Source organism: Dendrobates tinctorius, unplaced genomic scaffold, assembly GCF_039654945.1.
Source record: "Dendrobates tinctorius isolate UK_male_01 unplaced genomic scaffold, ASM3965494v1 ptg000134l, whole genome shotgun sequence".
Taxonomy (NCBI): Eukaryota; Metazoa; Chordata; class Amphibia; order Anura; family Dendrobatidae; genus Dendrobates; species Dendrobates tinctorius.
Window position 1 is genome coordinate 10,498,121 of NW_027361802.1, and position 18,984 is coordinate 10,517,104.

Sequence of the window (18,984 nt, forward strand, 5' to 3'; positions counted from 1 at the left end):
TTTTTTTAAAGATCGGCCGATACCATCCGATACGATACTTTGAAGTATCGGACGGTATCGCTCAACTCTATTTACAAATTAATAATTAGAATATACCAGTTTTTGTGAGGTGTCCTAGGAATCCTGCACCACTGACACCAGGTACTTATCGGGCACTTCTCTTGCATGGACTGTTTTATCTTTGGCTCAATGCACTTTATAGTTATATTTGCACATTTTTGCATTGATTGATCCTTTTTGATTGTAATCATTTATTACATTTATGTGCTATATTGTGCTATACAGATTCCTAGTTTTTGCCCTTTCCGTTTGGTATTTGTTTCCCACCATTTTTTGTATGTTATTAATTTTGTGAATAAAATATTTATTTTATTTATTGGACGTCTGTTGTTCGGATTTCTCGCTGTTGTATGACGCCACTGTATACAGTAGGTTCAGGGTTTGCGGGCCACATTAACCATTTAATATATGTGTACAACATATATTGAGGCACTTTCCAAAAAAGGGTTATCCCACCGTGTTAAATGGACAAAATTACAAAGTTCTCATTAAAACTTTTGCTTGCATCTTTGGAGTTCAACCATTCTGCTTGTCCAAACTATCTGTGTTTAGGAGTGCACTGCTCCCCCAGCAGGCAGGATGATGGATACACACTAGACAAGATAGTAGCACAGATAGAGTTGAATTAAACAACACAAACCCTTTAAATATATCACAAGGCTACTAGATTAGTGGATGTTTGACTTTCAGATGTTTGGGGGAGCCATTACGCTTGTGTGAAAGTCTTCAATGTGTACACTTCTTTGTGCACCTGCACACAAACCGAGCAGAAGGTTGCACACAGCAATAAACAGAAACCAATAGTTGGGTTCAGGCCAGTTATACACAACACAACTTGCAAACAAACTCAGAACAGTCTATGGATTCTCCCTCACAAAAGAACGCTTAGGGCTTAGGCAGGGCTTAGCAATTCAGCCCATAGCTGCTCTCAATGCCTCTCAAGGTCACAACACAACTTAGCACCACGTCACCATCCTATTTGGTGCCTGAGACCACAAAAAAATCATCACAAGGGGTTGTAGGGTAGGCAGGGAACGACTGTTGGTTATTTTAGGGTGTAAATATCTAGGTACTTGCCCAAGTGTCACAAACTCGGTCAAGGTGTTTCCCTATCTGTAGTCAACACTCGACAAGGAGCAGTCTTTCAGGTTTGCTTCTTAATAGAGGCCCTCCAATAGCAAGTCCAAGTCTATTTCCAGGGCATCTATTATGGTCTAACAGGTCTCAGGTTCCCTACATCTACAGTGGTATGTAAAAGTGTGGGCACCCCTTGTCAACATTACTGTTATTGTGAACAGTTAAGTAAGTTGAAGATGAAATGATCTCCAAAAGGGCTAAAGTTATTACACATTTCCTTTGTATTACATTTTAAAAATTACAAAAAGAAAAATGGGCAGATGTAAAAATTTTGGAAGTATCACAGCTTATAAACGCTTTTTGTAGCCAGCCAACAGTCTTTCTATTATTGTTTGAGGGATTTTCATTCCTTCTTCCTTAGAAAATTCTTTCAGTTCTGTGAGATTCCTGGATCATCTTGCATCCTCTGCTATTTTGAGGTCTAGCCACAGATTGTCAATGATGTTCAGATCAGTTGACTGTGAGGGCCATTGTAAAAACCTTCAGCTTGGCTTGTGCCTTTTGAGGTAGTGTGTTGTGAATTTTGACGTGTGTTTAGGATTATTATCCATTTGTAAAAGCCATCCTCTTTTCAACATCAGCTTTTTACAGATGGTGTTATGTTTGCATTAAGAATTTGTTGAAATTTCATTAAATCCATTCTTCACTCTACCCTTGAAATGTTCCCTTTTACATGCCACTGCATAAAGGTTTGACCATAGCCTCATGACATCTCAATGCTGTAGCTCCAACAGGCGCGTTACTTGACTAAGCTGCATACTGTACCACACATCTGCGACCTTAACCAGCATTTGTAACTAACAGTCATACAGATCAAAAGCACAGTTCTTACCTCATGCATCATAAATTTCTGGCAATTAAGAGGCTAAACAGCACACAATAATACAGGATGATTTAACGGTCCTACTATACTTTTTAATAAGTACAGTATGTTAATAATGGTCGTATGTCATGTGGTGTAGTGACCACTGTGTCCGCTAGGGGGCGCTGTGTGGATGTCCCAGGACGAGAGTATAAGCATTTCCAGTGTCCTAAATGATTGTAATGTGTCTTAAGCTGAATGACCGTTATGTATCTCAAGGTGCTCGAGAAAGAAGTCTTGGAGCTCAAAGAAACTGTAAGTGGTCTTCTGCGGGAGAAGAACTTGGACAGTGATGAACAGCGGTCGGGTCCAATTGGTGGTGGGATGAAGCGGCCGGTGGCCGTCTTGGCAGACGGTCGTGAAGAGATGAGATCTCGTGAAGTTGGGGAGCAAAGAGCTGAAGAAGACAGTCACCCGGTCGTGTCAACTGTAGTGAGGGAAGTGTCCATGGTAAAGCCAGAGCCTCCTGGCCTGGAAGAGAGCAATGCCACGGCCTTCGAGTTTGTGATTGATGTACCAGAAGACATGCAAGAAGCCTGTGCTGATGAAGGTGTGCATGAGGCTTTCCAAGAGGCGGTCAAAGAGTGTAAGGTGCACTGGGCGCCTGAGACTTGGCAGTTGGTGATAATATCAGCTAGGGAAGACACAGCAAAGCGGGTAGCTGTCCTGAAAAACATGCATCTGCAGTGTCTCCACATCAAACAGTTGGTTAGTTGGTTAGGCGGAGTAATATGAAAGCTGCTCGACGCCTAGAGTTAGCAAGGGAGGCTATGCATCGGCTGGGTTTGTGGAAAGATGTAGTTTCGGTACCCAATGGTCTGATTGGGAGAATCATTGGAAGATTCGGGAAGGTAATGCAAGACCTTGTGAATATCTCCGGTGTGGTGAGGGTGAGGATCCCTCCTGATGATGAAGACCAGGTATCCAGTGAAGAGGGTAGGATTCCCATCATGGTGGTTGGCTCTGTGGAAAGCCTGAGAAACTTTCGGATGCTCTTGGAGTATCGAGTGGGGTACCTGCAAGAGATTGAGCAGTTGAGGCTGGACCGTCGGCGAATAAATAAAGAGGTACGGAACACCAGGTGGCGGCCACCTTCAACCCAAGATGTAAGGCCCCCAAGGGTTCCTCCAAGAAGTGACATGGCAGATGGCCGAAGAATGTCAGCAAGTAGTAGTTCGTCTGGCAGGACGATGCTGAGAGGCCGTAGTTCCTGTGAGACGCTAAATGAGTCAGACTCAAGCCAGACAGTAGGCTTAACTAAGACTGATGACCGTACCAACCGGGGGAGCTGGTTGGGGAACGGAACAGACAGGAAGAGGAATGTGGTGACTAAACAGTGTCTGATGAAGCAGACAAGCTATGACTGGAGGGCCAAAGATCAGGGCCGATATTCTGACCGCTGGGGGCGGGGGAGGCCTAACGTAGAGATGAGGCCGTATGACAGATGGAGACGGTTCTCTCGACCTGTGGGGCAAGGTGTAATGAGTGCCCGGTCTCGAGAGCCTGGTGTAATATTGTGTGTTCAACCCCACAAGTTTGAACAGGGGGGGAGGTATGTGGTGTAGTGACCACTGTGTCTACTAGGGGGCGCTGTGTGGATGTCCCAGGACAAGAGTATAAGCATTTCCAGTGTCCTAAATGATTGTAATGTGTCTTAAGCTGAATGACCGTTATGTATCTCAAAGTGGGTGGCCTTGAGATGGAGACATATGGGTGTGTTTAAGAACGCTAGTATAAAGTGTGTATGGATGGTTCAAGGACCTGTGATGAGGTCATAGCCATGTGACCCGGTGGGTGTGGCTACGGACCATATAAGGTGACCAGGGTAGGTCACATGGGGTGAATGCAGGGACCTGGTTGGTCCATTGTGGAAGGTCCCACAGGGAGATGTGTCTCCTGGCTAACAGCATGTGAAGTGGCTGTGTGTAATGGCTGCACATGCCTGATGATTCCCTGGTGGGAATGGATGTCTGCAGCATGGTGAAGGAACCATGAGGAAAACCCTGTCGTGGGTGAGATAACAATGAGGCTGAAGAGCCTGCATATGGAACAGGGTATAACCTGTGTGACCACAGGGAGGGCAGAGTGAACTCTGTCATGGACGCTATGCTGACGTTATGAAGTTTATGTTGCTGCTGTGGGTTTATGATGCTAAATAAACCACATGGACTATGATTGTTTATGGAAAACCTGTGCCGGATCTGGTTTTGTGGCGGCTAAGCGAGTATCCCCTACTTGAACAACAGCGCTACCTTACAGTCATTAGTAATGACATTTCACAGCTCCTGGATTGCTATACATTAGGGAAATCTGCTTTTTTATTTACCAAAATTGAACAGTCATTATCAAAATTCTCAATTCAGAGTTAAAATCTGTATTTAGTTTAGACAGACTTTCCCATTACTGAGATAGGAGATGGCAGCTGCTATGTATACACGTGTATGTAGGAGGAAGGAGCTGGAGACAGATCTATATTGGAGGGAGGAGCTAGAGATAGAGCTCCTCCTATCTATATAGAATCTCATCAGTAGCATCTGCCATCTCCTACATCAAAAATGAATGAAGAAAGGCCAGCAGTCAAAGTGTCACATAAAATTCGATACTTTATTAATAATCCATACTTGGACATAGGTGCATGAAAAAGGGGGGAAAAGGACTCACCAAATGGCTACAAAAGGGCCTAGTATGTCACCCACATCAGCCAGAATATATACCCCATATGGTCATAACATCCAGGAGAACATATAAGAGTCACCACATAATTAGTAAATATAATATACATTGATATGATAAACGGGGACTCAAAGAACTCACTGGTAGTGAAAAATACATGTAATCTGGACCAAATGTACATAATAAGTAGACCTAGAGGGGGTCTGCAGTATTACCTGGACGGAGTGAGAGAAGACCATACAACGGCCGAACCCCGACGCGCGTTTCGGAGCGTGCTGCTCCTTCCTCAGGGGGCGTGGCTGGCACCATCGCGACGTGATGTTTATATCGTGCCAGTGCGACACTTATTGGATGCGCCGGCTGCGTGTCATGTCCGAGGCAGCGCCCCCCTCTAGACCAACCGGAAACACGCGGGCCCCACGTGATCCGGAACGTCAGAGGGAGGAAGCCGCTGTCAGGCCGACAAGTCAGCACTTGCACATGACAGGAAGTGCAATATCCACCATTTTGGAAGAGGGTAAGTACAAGGGAATGGACACACAATAAATATATAACAAACAAAATAAAACAAATTACAATGAGACAAATATCAGATAGCATTTGTACGGAGGTATTCATAATTAAAATGCCGATACAGTACAAATCCCGTAGGAAAGAAAAGAAATACTAATCACCTAAATCGATATATGGCAATCTAGCAAAAATCACATACACTTCCGTACAGTAAAAAATCATACAAGATGCGACCAAGGAAGACAACAAAAAATCAATAAGCGACAAATGTGAAAAGTCACATGAAGCTTAAAGCATAAAAAATTCTATATCAGTACCATTAGATTGAAATTAAAATTAAATCAATCACAATAGTACTTACGGTGAGTAACATGTGTAGTGCACATATATATATATATGTAAAAAAGAACAATATATACTGTCAACATGAAGAGACATGGCACCATAAACATGGTAACACATGCACATGAGAACCCTGCCTAGATAGTATATGCAGGAGACAGGGGCATATCATGAAAAGCCAATATGTAGCACAATAGTACCCCAGGTTAGCGTGTACATGTGAACACATATACACGTGCGCAAAGCACATCGTCATATGCGCACATATAACACGCACACACCTGTGTCCGAAAAAATGTCCGAAAAGGAACGTGCCTATACCAGGGGCGTACCCCCAGCAGACAAATGTTGTACATGAACATAAATGTACATACAAACGCAAAATGCAAGATGGACCAATAATCAAATAAAACAGAAACAGAACCAAAAATAACTCAAAACCAAAATAAGTATAAATATAAATGTCCATGTGGCCCACTGCACCAGCCACATAAAAAGAGCAGGTGTCTTCACTTGGAAACATCTTCATTGATGATACTCCGGCCATCTTAGCAACTTGGTATTAAAGGAACTTCCTCCAAAAATATCAGAATCATCCATAGTGCACAATCCAATGCTGCGCAAGACGTGCCTAGATGTTAAAAGAAAAAGGATTAAAATCAATAAAATCACAAAAATTACACAAAAAACGAAAAAGCCACAGTGATAACACTAATGTTCAGCAGGCGAGAACTACAAAAATGGAGCATAGGATATGTTCTCATTTAAACCATTTGGATGCATAGTACCCAGTCTCCATATCCACCGAATTTCAAGTTGGGCTAGGCGAACAGACAATTTACCACCCCTAATATTCATTTGAAGGGAATCAATGCCCCGAATCCTAAGTAATGCAGAGTTGCACTGGTGAAACTCCTTAAAATGTCTGGGCAGAGTTTTTAGAAGGGAATCATCAGTACAGGTCAATGCGGCCTGTATACCTAAGACATGTTCCCTTGTGCGGACTTTAAGCTGCCTCGTGGTCATGCCCACATAGATTAATCCACAGGGACACGTAGCATGGTATATCACATATCGAGTGATGCACGATATCCGACACTTGATCTTAAATGTTTTTGTACCATCATGATTGACAAACGAGTTACAGCGCTTGATGTTCGGACAGGCCACACATTTCCCACATGGCGAGCAGCCATGCCCAGTTGGAAACGCATCCAAGAAAGTGGACGCCGGACGATGGACATAGTGACTAGTCACCAGTCTATCTCGTAAATTACTAGCCCGCCTAAATGTAATAGGAGGAAACTTGGGAAGAATTTTAGCTAAAATAGGATCAGCTTTCAGAATAGGCCATGCATTCCTCATTGCCGTACGGACCATCTTATGTAACGGATGAAAAGAGGTGATAAACCTCACAGTATTTTCATTTTTGCGTTTCTTCAATGAGGTATTCCCGTAGAGCAGATCATTGCGAGTCGAATGTTTGGCACGTTGATAAGCTTTCTTGACACAACGTTTACTGTACCCGCGTGACAAGAAGCGTGCTTGTAATTCCTTAGCTCTAATATGAAAATCACTATCTGAAGAGCAGATTCGACGTAACCGCAAGAACTGACCCACAGGGATAGCCTTGATAAGATGATGCGGATGGCAAGAGGAGGCATGGAGGAGAGAGTTAGTAGCTGTATCTTTGCGGTAAATATCAGTCTGAATAACCCCATCTGCATCCTTCTTAATGGTGACATCAAGAAAGTTGATTTTCAATGAATCCCATGTCAAGGTGAGTTTAATATTATAGTCATTAGAGTTCAAAGTAGACACAAATTGCGTAAGGTCGACGGAACTACCCTGCCAGACGAACAAGATATCGTCGATATAGCGCGCCCAGAATAGAACACGGTCTATCGACCCCTGTCCGTCAGACAGGAAGAGGTCCCTCTCCCACAGCCCCAGGAAGAGGTTGGCATAGGAGGGCGCAAAGGCCGCCCCCATGGCAGTCCCCTGGAGCTGCAGGTAGAAGGACCCCTTAAACACAAAAAAATTGTGCGTGAGAGTGAACTCTTAATAGCTCAAGGATGAGGTCCCTAAGTCCCAGCGGGATCGTGGATGTGCTGAGGAAGAACTGAACTGCCCGCAGGCCATCCAGATGTCTGATGCTCGTATATAGGGACTCAACATCCACAGAGGCCAGAAGAGTATCACTCTCGAAACATAGTCCGTCGACCCTACGCAATAGATCACCCGTGTCCTTGAGGAAGGAGGGTAAACTGGTAACCAGCGGCTGAAGAAGATGGTCGATCCATTTATTTACATTTTCGAGAAAGTTCCCCCTCCCGGATACTATAGGTCTACCGGGTGGGCAGTTAATGTTCTTATGAATTTTGGGCAGAAGGTAGAATGTAGAAATAGTGGGTTCTTAGACGATAAGTGAAGAAGCCAGCTGCTTTGTAACAATGCCATCAACTATGGCTTTATCAAGAATCTTATCCAATTTGGCGACAAACGCCGAGAGGGGATTATAGGTTTTTTTGTGTTTAAGGGGTCCTTCTACCTGCAGCTCCAGGGGACTGCCATGGGGGCGGCCTTTGCACCCTCCTATGCCAACCTCTTCTTGGGGCTGTGGGAGAGGGACCTCTTCCTGTCTGACGGACAGGGGTCGATAGACCGTGTTCTATTCTGGGCGCGCTATATCGACGATATCTTGTTCGTCTGGCAGGGTAGTTCCGTCGACCTTACGCAATTTGTGTCTACTTTGAACTCTAATGACTATAATATTAAACTCACCTTGACATGGGATTCATTGAAAATCAACTTTCTTGATGTCACCATTAAGAAGGATGCAGATGGGGTTATTCAGACTGATATTTACCGCAAAGATACAGCTACTAACTCTCTCCTCCATGCCTCCTCTTGCCATCCGCATCATCTTATCAAGGCTATCCCTGTGGGTCAGTTCTTGCGGTTACGTCGAATCTGCTCTTCAGATAGTGATTTTCATATTAGAGCTAAGGAATTACAAGCACGCTTCTTGTCACGCGGGTACAGTAAACGTTGTGTCAAGAAAGCTTATCAACGTGCCAAACATTCGACTCGCAATGATCTGCTCTACGGGAATACCTCATTGAAGAAACGCAAAAATGAAAATACTGTGAGGTTTATCACCTCTTTTCATCCGTTACATAAGATGGTCCGTACGGCAATGAGGAATGCATGGCCTATTCTGAAAGCTGATCCTATTTTAGCTAAAATTCTTCCCAAGTTTCCTCCTATTACATTTAGGCGGGCTAGTAATTTACGAGATAGACTGGTGACTAGTCACTATGTCCATCGTCCGGCGTCCACTTTCTTGGATGCGTTTCCAACTGGGCATGGCTGCTCGCCATGTGGGAAATATGTGGCCTGTCCGAACATCGAGCGCTGTAACTCGTTTGTCAATCATGATGGTACAAAAACATTTAAGATCAAGTGTCGGATATCGTGCATCACTCGATATGTGATATACCATGCTACGTGTCCCTGTGGATTAATCTATGTGGGCATGACCACGAGGCAGCTTAAAGTCCGCACAAGGGAACATGTCTTAGGTATACAGGCCGCATTGACCTGTACTGATGATTCCCTTCTAAAAACTCTGCCCAGACATTTTAAGGAGTTTCACCAGTGCAACTCTGCATTACTTAGGATTCGGGGCATTGATTCCCTTCAAATGAATATTAGGGGTGGTAATTTGTCTGTTCGCCTAGCCCAACTTGAAACTCGGTGGATATGGAGACTGGGTACTATGCATCCAAATTGTTTAAATGAGAACATATCCTATGCTCCATTTTTGTAGTTCTCGCCTGCTGAACATTAGTGTTATCACTGTGGCTTTTTCGTTTTTTGTTTTTTGTGTAATTTTTGTAATTTTTGTGATTTTATTGATTTTAATCGTTTTTCTTATAACATCTAGGCACGTCTTGCGCAGCATTGGATTGTGCACTATGGATGATTCTGATATTTTTGGAGGAAGTTCCTTTAATACCAAGTTGCTAAGATGGCCGGAGTATCATCAATGAAGATGTTTCCAAGTGAAGACACCTGCTCTTTTAATGTGGCTGGTGCAGTGGGCCACATGGACATTTATATTTATACTTATTTTGGTTTTCAGTTATTTTTGGTTCTGTTTCTGTTTTATTTGATTATTGGTCCATCTTGCATTTTGCGTTTGTATGTACATTTATGTTCATGTACAACATTTGTCTGCTGGGGGTACGCCCCTGGTATAGGCATGTTCCTTTTCGGACATTTTTTCGGACACCGGTGTGTGCGTGTTATATGTGCGCATATGACGATGTGCTTTGCGCACGTGTATATGTGTTCACATGTACACGCTAACCTGGGGTACTATTGTGCTACATATTGGCTTTTCATGATATGCCCCTGTCTCCTGCATATACTATCTAGGCAGAGTTCTCATGTGCATGTGTTACCATGTTTATGGTGCCATGTCTCTTCATGTTGACAGTATATATTGTTCTTTTTTACATATATATATATATGTGCACTACACATGTTACTCACCGTAAGTACTATTGTGATTGATTTAATTTTAATTTCAATCTAATGGTACTGATATAGAATTTTTTATGCTTTAAGCTTCATGTGACTTTTCACATTTGTCGCTTATTGATTTTTTGTTGTCTTCCTTGGTCGCATCTTGTATGATTTTTTACTGTACGGAAGTGTATGTGATTTTTGCTAGATTGCCATATATCGATTTAGGTGATTAGTATTTCTTTTCTTTCCTACGGGATTTGTACTGTATCGGCATTTTAATTATGAATACCTCCGTACAAATGCTATCTGATATTTGTCTCATTGTAATTTGTTTTATTTTGTTTGTTATATATTTATTGTGTGTCCATTCCCTTGTACTTACCCTCTTCCAAAATGGTGGATATTGCACTTCCTGTCATGTGCAAGTGCTGACTTGTCGGCCTGACAGCGGCTTCCTCCCTCTGACGTTCCGGATCACGTGGGGCCCGCGTGTTTCCTGTTGGTCTAGAGGGGGGCGCTGCCTCGGACATGACACGCAGCCGGTGCATCCAATAAGTGTCGCACTGGCACGATATAAACATCACGTAGCGATGGTGCCAGCCACGCCCCCTGAGGAAGGAGCAGCACGCTCCGAAACGCGCGTCGGGGTTCGGCCGTTGTATGGTCTTCTCTCACTCCGTCCAGGTAATACTGCAGACCCCCTCTAGGTCTACTTATTATGTACATTTGGTCCAGATTACATGTATTTTTCACTACCAGTGAGTTCTTTGAGTCCCCGTTTATCATATCAATGTATATTATATTTACTAATTATGTGGTGACTCTTATATGTTCTCCTGGATGTTATGACCATATGGGGTATATATTCTGGCTGATGTGGGTGACATACTAGGCCCTTTTGTAGCCATTTGGTGAGTCCTTTTCCCCCCTTTTTCATGCACCTATGTCCAAGTATTGATTATTAATAAAGTATCGAATTTTATGTGACACTTTGACTGCTGGCCTTTCTTCATTCATTTTTGATTCCTTATGATTGCAGTTGTCCAGATCATTTGTCCTTTATGTGCATGTGTACTGGTCATATATATCTGCCATGTGACTAATTGAGATCCTTTTGGTCATATGCACATTATGTATTCCACAATTTTCATTCATCTCCTACATCAGTAATGGGAAAGTCTGTCTGCACTGAATACAGATTTCACCTCCAAATTGAGAACAACTGATCAATTTTGGTAAATAAAAAAGCAGATTTCCATGATAAGATATACTGTATTACAAAGTTACTTATTTTCATGTGTACTATTGATTTATGAAATAAAATTTAAACTACCATAACGCTTTAACCCCTTTCCCACCTGAGACGTATCCATATGTCCCTGTGATCTGGGTCTTATTGACCTGGGACGTATGGATACATCACAGCAATTTTGTGCGAACATGTGCTGTGCGCACGCAATCGCCACCAGGTGTCAGCTAATTTGTAAAAATTGGCCTGGTCATTAACGTGCAAACCACCTTGTGGGGTAAAAGGGTTAAGTTCCCTACCACACCATTGCCCAGAACATCACACTGGTTCCTTTGGCTTGTTTTGTTCTCAAAGTGCATATTACTCCCATAACTTCCACAGATTAGTGACAAATACACTCAGACTTCCACATGATAGAAAATGAAACCTCTTGTAGGCTCTTTTGGCTGTGACATGCATAAGCTGTGAGCTGCCCACCGTGTTCTCCCACCTTTTATCATAGCCATCAATACCACTTGAAGCAGCTTCTGCTAGAGTAGCTCATTTGTGGGATTGGATCAGATGGCTAGACTTCACTTCTCACACGCTGCCGCCCTTCCAATTAATTTTGGTAGGTACTAGCTGCTGCTTAACTGGAACATCCCTCGGATCTACCATTCTGGAGATTCTGTATTCCAGTTGCTTAACCATCATTTGTGAAAGTTCCTCTGATCTTTACAGCGTATTCATGCTGCCCGGTGACAAGATGGTGAGAATGCAGTCAGGACTTCCCTCTTGAACTAGTCACCACAAATGAGTGAACCTTTTAGGCTGTGTGCACACGATGCGGATATCCAGCGGATTTTACCTCGCAGAATCGTTGCATATCCGCATTGTGATGTACAGTACCATTGTAGTCAATGAAAAAAAAAAACGCTGTGCAGACGCTGCAGATTTTTCTGCGCGGTTTTCCTGAGGTACAAAATCCGCAGCATGTTACTTCTTTTGTGTGGTTTTCCACCTCCCCTGTCTCCAAATCCGCAGGGGGAAAACCGCAGTGGAAAACCGCACAAAAAACCTCAAACAATGTGGAGGGCACCGCTGTGTGGGATCACCAATTACATGCTGGAGAACTGCAACATTGACCAGAGAAAAGAGGCATGTAAATTAATGGGATCACCAAAAGAGTATATTTAAATACAAAATTATTAAACCTTTTATTGAAACATCCAAAACAAACAACACGCAGTGCAAATATAAAAACAATTAAAACCGCACAAATGCGACCATTTTACATACCCAAAAGGGGTAAAAACCTCTGCACAGACCCCACATGATTCATATACAATGCAAATGAAAAAATTGAAGACAACAATTATGATAATGCACTCAATATCAAATATAGAAAGAGCCCATGCAAAACACCTAACACCTAATACGGTTATAAATGAAAGATGACTAATAAATCTATCTAAGGACTAGAACCTACATGCATAAAGATAAAATAATGCATATGTCCTTGATGAAAAAATGCCCACGGCATATATAAAGTGCACAAAGGTATATAGCAGTAATTAATGCATATAACACACTCATGCAGACTTGATAAGTGGGAGCTGGTAAAGATAGTGTGCTACTGCTGCAATAAAGGCAAGCAGAAGATCTAGGGGCCCAGAGACAAATAGCCCCAAGCATACAACCTGTTAGAGGCACAATGACGCTAGCATGAGGAAACTAAGTCCAGCAAATGGTGTAGGTGGAATGAAGTGGGGTGAGGCAGAGGCACAAAAAACGCTGTTTGCTGGAGGTTTTTACCCCTTTTGGGTATGTAAAATGGTCGCATTTGTGCGGTTTTAATTGTTTTTATATTTGCACTGCGTGTTGTTTGTTTTGGATGTTTCAATAAAAGGTTTAATAATTTTGTATTTAAATATACTCTTTTGGTGATCCCATTAATTTACATGCCTCTTTTCTCTGGTCAATGTTGGAAAACCGCACAAAAACCGCTAGAAAACCGCATTAAAAATGGAAGAAATCCGCAGGAAAAATGCAGGTCATTTGACCTGCGGATTTCTTCAATTCTGCGCGGAAAAATCCGCAGGGCCAAAAAGAACGTCTGCACTCAGCCTTAAGGTTCGGTTCGGCTAAGTTCAACAAACTTCACGATTTTCTCATAGACACCACTTTCAGGAGGGACCAAAAGCGGCAAAAACAGCTCAAATTAAAGTGGGGTTCATATTCATGGAGTTGATGTCACCTTTGTATTGCTAAATGACACCAAGTCCAGAGGTTAGCAATGGAGAGGTGTCTATAGGACGCCTCCATTACTAACCTCATAGTTATATTGTATAAAAAAACACACCCAGAATAAAGTCCTTTAATTGAAAGAACGACACAGGCTCCATTATTGAATCTAAATTAAATCATACGTCATCTCGCAGTCCACTGAAGCCAATGTCTCCTGTAACAATTAAAATAATAAACAACAATATTCCTCACCTGGTCTCCAATAAGATAATCGATTTGTCCCACGACATGTCTAGCTCTATTACCTCTTGATGGCAGACAGCATTGTTGCATGTTGCGACTATACAACCTGTCATCCATATATAGCACAATACCCATGTAAATAACCAGGGCACAAAAACTGATGCAAATAGATAATCACAAGAGAAACTCCAGATATGTTGGTTAGTTCCCCTATTATCGACAAGTAGTGACCTTATTAATTTTATAAGAATTTTTTGTGTGATCATTTTGTGTACTACTCTTGATGAGTTTAAATAAAGGATAATTTTATTGGCACTTTATACTGGAGTTTCTTTTGTGATTAACCTGTTATCCAGCAGAGACACTGAGCAGTGTGTCTCTTGCTGTTCACAGTTGAACACAACTATCAACATTGTCCCCTGCTCACACTGATTGCAGAGCGTGTGATGTGAGCTGTCTTCTGCACATAGCGCTGGGGAACAGCGCGAACAGTACCTCTGAATCCCAAGCATCGGTCTACGTATGTAAGTGTCTTTGTTAAAAAAACTCACCACACCAGAAACATTGACGTCTGAAAGAGCCATTAGTGGAAACTCGATGATTTATCAAGCTTTGGACGAATTTTGCCGATTTTTAAGAAAAATGCTCGGGAATCCAAACACGAATCCAAATGTGAAACGTTTGTGCTGAATTTGAGATTGGCGAGCCTCATCTCTAGTCATCACATCCTGCTTTGCACTTTCAATAGGGTTTTTTTTTCTGAAATGCCATAGTATTTCAGAGTAAATCATAATAGTTTAGAAGGTGTGAGCCGGTCTCTGATTCATGCTCCCTGTGTTTTATACAGCATGAATTAACTGAGAAATTCTCTTTATTAAACTGGCTACTGTGGTTGCAGGAAAGCTTCCACACGTTTACATACTTATTTTCCTGTAATTCCACCAATGTAATTCCACAAATGCTTGATTCCAATGAAAGAGTTTAATGAGCTCACTTCATTTTATGCACGATTATTGTATGTATGAGAGTTGATCCAAAAGTAATGCCTACTGTTTATTGACATAAAGAGTACAAAAAATACAGAGAACATAATTCAACTGAATAGAGCAAGAGAGACATCATTTTACTTTTCCACATAATCACCACCATCGGTTATGCATTTTCTCCATTTGAACAAGAGCCTGCTTGCCGTGCTCATTTTTGAACTAGCATAGGTAAGCTACTTTTTTTTTACCTACAATGACAGCGTCATTGTCAAGAAAATATTGCCCACATATTCCATCTTTCATCGTCCCAAAGAGATGGAAGTCTGAAGGTGCTAAGTTCAGGCTATATGGTGGATATAGTTGGACATTGCAGCCACACTTTGCAATGTGTTCGGTGATTTTGACAGTGGTATGGGGCAAAAATTTGGTAATTCATAATTAGAAGTTTTTACTATATTTCCTGATCACTGTAATTTAGGGGGAATTTCGGAGGTGACAGGGTTTATTAAGATGCAGCAGACATATTGGTGCAACCAGGGACCCTAGAGTTAAGGTGGGTAATGAAGCCCATTTCGACCTCCAAAGATTGAATTGTACATTTTGATGAGCTATTGGACTGTGAAGGACCCATATACTGTTCTTGCACACTGGCCCTCTTCTGTATGTGTCCGCCCCTCACCAGAGCTACAGTATGTGGTGACAGCCATTGCAACAAACCTTTGCATGCGACTGTGTCATAACATTATGCTACTGGTACATGCTAATTTTTGTTATTGTGTTTGAAAGTAGGTCTCCAAAAATAAAATATGGATTTAAAAAAGCCATCTTAATGCTAGTAGATCCATAATTGTATCTGAGATCTGTATCACGCTGTTGAAGCTAGTGAGGTCTCGATCAGGTTTTGTCTTCTTTCCATGTGAGTAAGTCTGCTCCTCATTTGCTTGCAGTATGTAAATCACCACATGCACACAAACCTTTCTTATAAAATATATTTTTATATTCCTACCACAGACAGTCCAATTCACACATCTGTCAGATGGCTGTATAGTTGCTCAGATACAAAGCCTGTCTGTCCTGCATCCTTCCTCGCAAAACCTCTTGATTAATCTATATGCGCCCTGAATCTCAGCACACGGTTTTATCTTCAAAGCCAATTCTGGACTTGTTCCCTGAGCCTTTTTTACAAAATATTTTCCTTTGTGTATTTCATTTCCCATCTTTGTACTTGGCTGTCTTGTCAGTATAAGCGTACTCGGCCTTTCTGACCTTTCCATTAGAATACCTCAGTGAACTCCACATAACCTTATTCTTATAGAGTGAGTGGAACAAGAGACCATTTGAAACAAATGTTGAGATTTGTGGATTCTGAGATCAGCGATCCTTTCAGATATACCGTAATTAAATAGGGTGCTTCATGCTTGTTCTTGTCTTCTGCAGAAGGACTTACATATCAACACTTAATTTAGCCCTCAAAAAATTAAAGGGAACACTAAAATACCACATCGTAGATATCTCTGAATGAAATATTTGCAAATTTTTATTCATTGCATAGTGGAATGTGTTCAGAGCAATAAAACATAACAATTATCAATGTAAATCAAAATGAAAATCCCATGGAGGTCTGGATTTGCAATGATACTCAAAATCAAACTGGACAATCAAATTACAGGCTGATCCAACTTCAGTGGAAATGCCTCATGACAAGGAAAAGATGCGCAGTATTGTGTGTGGCCTCCATGTGCCTGTATGACCTCCCTACTGTACAATGCCTGGGCATGCACCTGATGAGGCGGAGGATGGTCTCCTGAGGGATCTCCTCCAAGATCTGGATTAAAGCGCCAACTCCTGGACAGTCTGTGGTGCAATGTGACGTTGGTGGATGGAGCGAGGCATGATGTCCCAGATGTTCTCAATCGGATTCAGATCTTGGGAATGGGCCGGCCAGTCCATAGCTTCAATGCCTTCATCTTGCAGGAACTGCTGACACACTCCAGCCACATAAGGTCTGGCATTGTCCAGCATTAGGAGGAACCCAGGGCCAACCGCACCAGCATATGGTCTCACAAGGGGTCTGAGGATCTCATTTCAGTACCTAATGGCAGTCAGGCTACCTCTAGCGAGCACATGGAGAGCTGTGCGGCCCTCCATTAAAATGCCACCCCGCACCATTACTGACCCACTGTCAAACCGGTCATGCTGAAGGATGTTGCAGACAGCAGATCACTCTCCATGGTGTCTCCAGACTCTGTCACGTCTGTCACATGTGCTCAGTGTGAACCTGCTTTCATCTGTGAAGAGCACAGGGTGCCAGTGGCGAATTTGCCAATCCTGGTGTTCTGTGGCAAATGCCAAGCATCCTGCACAGTGTTGGGCTGTGAGCACAACCCCTATCTGTGGACCATCCTCATGGAGTCGGTTTCTAATCGTTTGTGCAGACACATGCACATTTGTGGCCTTCTGGAGATCATTTTGCAGGGCTCTGGCAGTGCGCCTCCTTTCCTCCTTGCACAAAGGCGGAGATAGCGGTCCTGCTACTGGGTTGTTGCCCTCCTACGGCTCCCTCCACGTCTCCTGGTGTACTGGCTTGTATCCTGGTAGCGCCTCCAGCCTCTGGACACTACGCTGACAGACACAGTAAACCTTCTTGCTACAGCTCGCATTGATGTGCGTTCCTGGATGAGCTGCACTACCTGAGCCACTTGTGTGGGTTGTAGAGTCCGTCTCATGCTACCACGAGTGTGAAAGCACAACCAACATTAAAAACATCAGCCAAAAAGCATTGATACTGAGATGTGGTCTGTGGTCCCCACCTGCAGAACTAGTGCTTTATTGAGGGTGTCTTGATAATTGCCAAAAATTTTCATCTGTTGTCTATTCCATTTGCACATCAGCATGTGAAATTGATTGTCAATCAGTGTTGCTTCCTAAGTGGACAGTTTGACTTCACAGAAGTTTGATATACTTGGAGTTATATTCTGTTGTTTAAGTGTTCCCGTTATTTTTTTGAGCAGTGTATATTGCATTAACAAAATGACATGCAATAGCCAGTGGTCTTATGTCAATATATAATTATAATATTAGATTTATTGTTAACAAATACTTAGGTATACCTCAAGAGTCAGGCCTAATATAAATGTCTCATATATTAGATGTGGAACACAAAAAATATATAAAGACTATATACTCTAAGAGACACAAAACAATAAGAATTTTATTGTGTACTTTTTTTACTGTTATTTTTATTTTACTATGCATATTACTATGCATATTTTTATGGAAGTCTTATCCTTCTGTACAGTTAAGGCCCAGTTCACATTTGTGTAGAGGTATTCTTCTAAATACCAGAAAAACAGAATTCAGATAGAACTCCCTGCAGAGTCTTTACTATCTATGGGGCAGGCGGAGTCACTTTGGACTCCATTTGGCCTCTGTTCTGGTGGAGTCCATCTTTTTAGGCTAGTTTCACACTAGCGTATGGCAGAGCTGCGGAGGGATGCGGACTTCCTCCGTGAAGCTCCGCCCACGGTCGTACCTCCTCCCGTCAGCGCCGCCTACATCGGCATACGGCCTGTGTGCCCTATCTTTAAAATTAGGTACGCAGGCCATGCTGATGTATGCGGATGCCTCCACCTGCATCGTGTTGATGGTGCGATGAACCGCGTTGAACGCAACAAGTTGCATTTTGTTGCGGTCGCCGCACCGTCAAAATGACGGGCATCCGCATACATCGCATGGCCTGCGTACTTAATGTTAAAGGTAGGGTAAGCAAGGCCGCATGCCGACGTAGGCGGAGCTGACCGGAGGAGGTGCAGGCGTGGGGCGGAGCTTCACGGAGGAAGTCCGCATCCCTCCGCAGCTCTGCCATACGCTAGTGTGAAACTAGCCTTAGGTGGACAAAAAAAGCGTGGAAGACTATGCTTTTGTGTCTGACTAAAAATATGGATTCCACTGAAACAGAATGGAGGATAAGTGAAGTCCAAAGTGATGCTGTCTGCCCCATTGTATAGGGGGTTCTGTCTAAATACCATTTTTCAGGGCGTTAGACGAAAACCCCTACGCTAGTTCTCAGCGCAGAGCACTGTAGAAATGTGAACTTAGTCTTACATTTCATTTGTTAACAAGAATGGCTATGCCTGGCAAAGCCAAGTTTTAGTTTT

The 18,984-nt window shown here is 42.7% G+C and overlaps 1 protein-coding gene across 1 annotated transcript in view; it reads left to right on the plus strand.

Annotated features, from left to right (window-relative positions):
* Positions 1-18,984, plus strand: part of MAMDC2 (MAM domain containing 2) — a 249,584-nt gene that overhangs the window by 101,620 nt on the left and 128,980 nt on the right. The gene's annotated exons all lie outside the window — the stretch shown is intronic.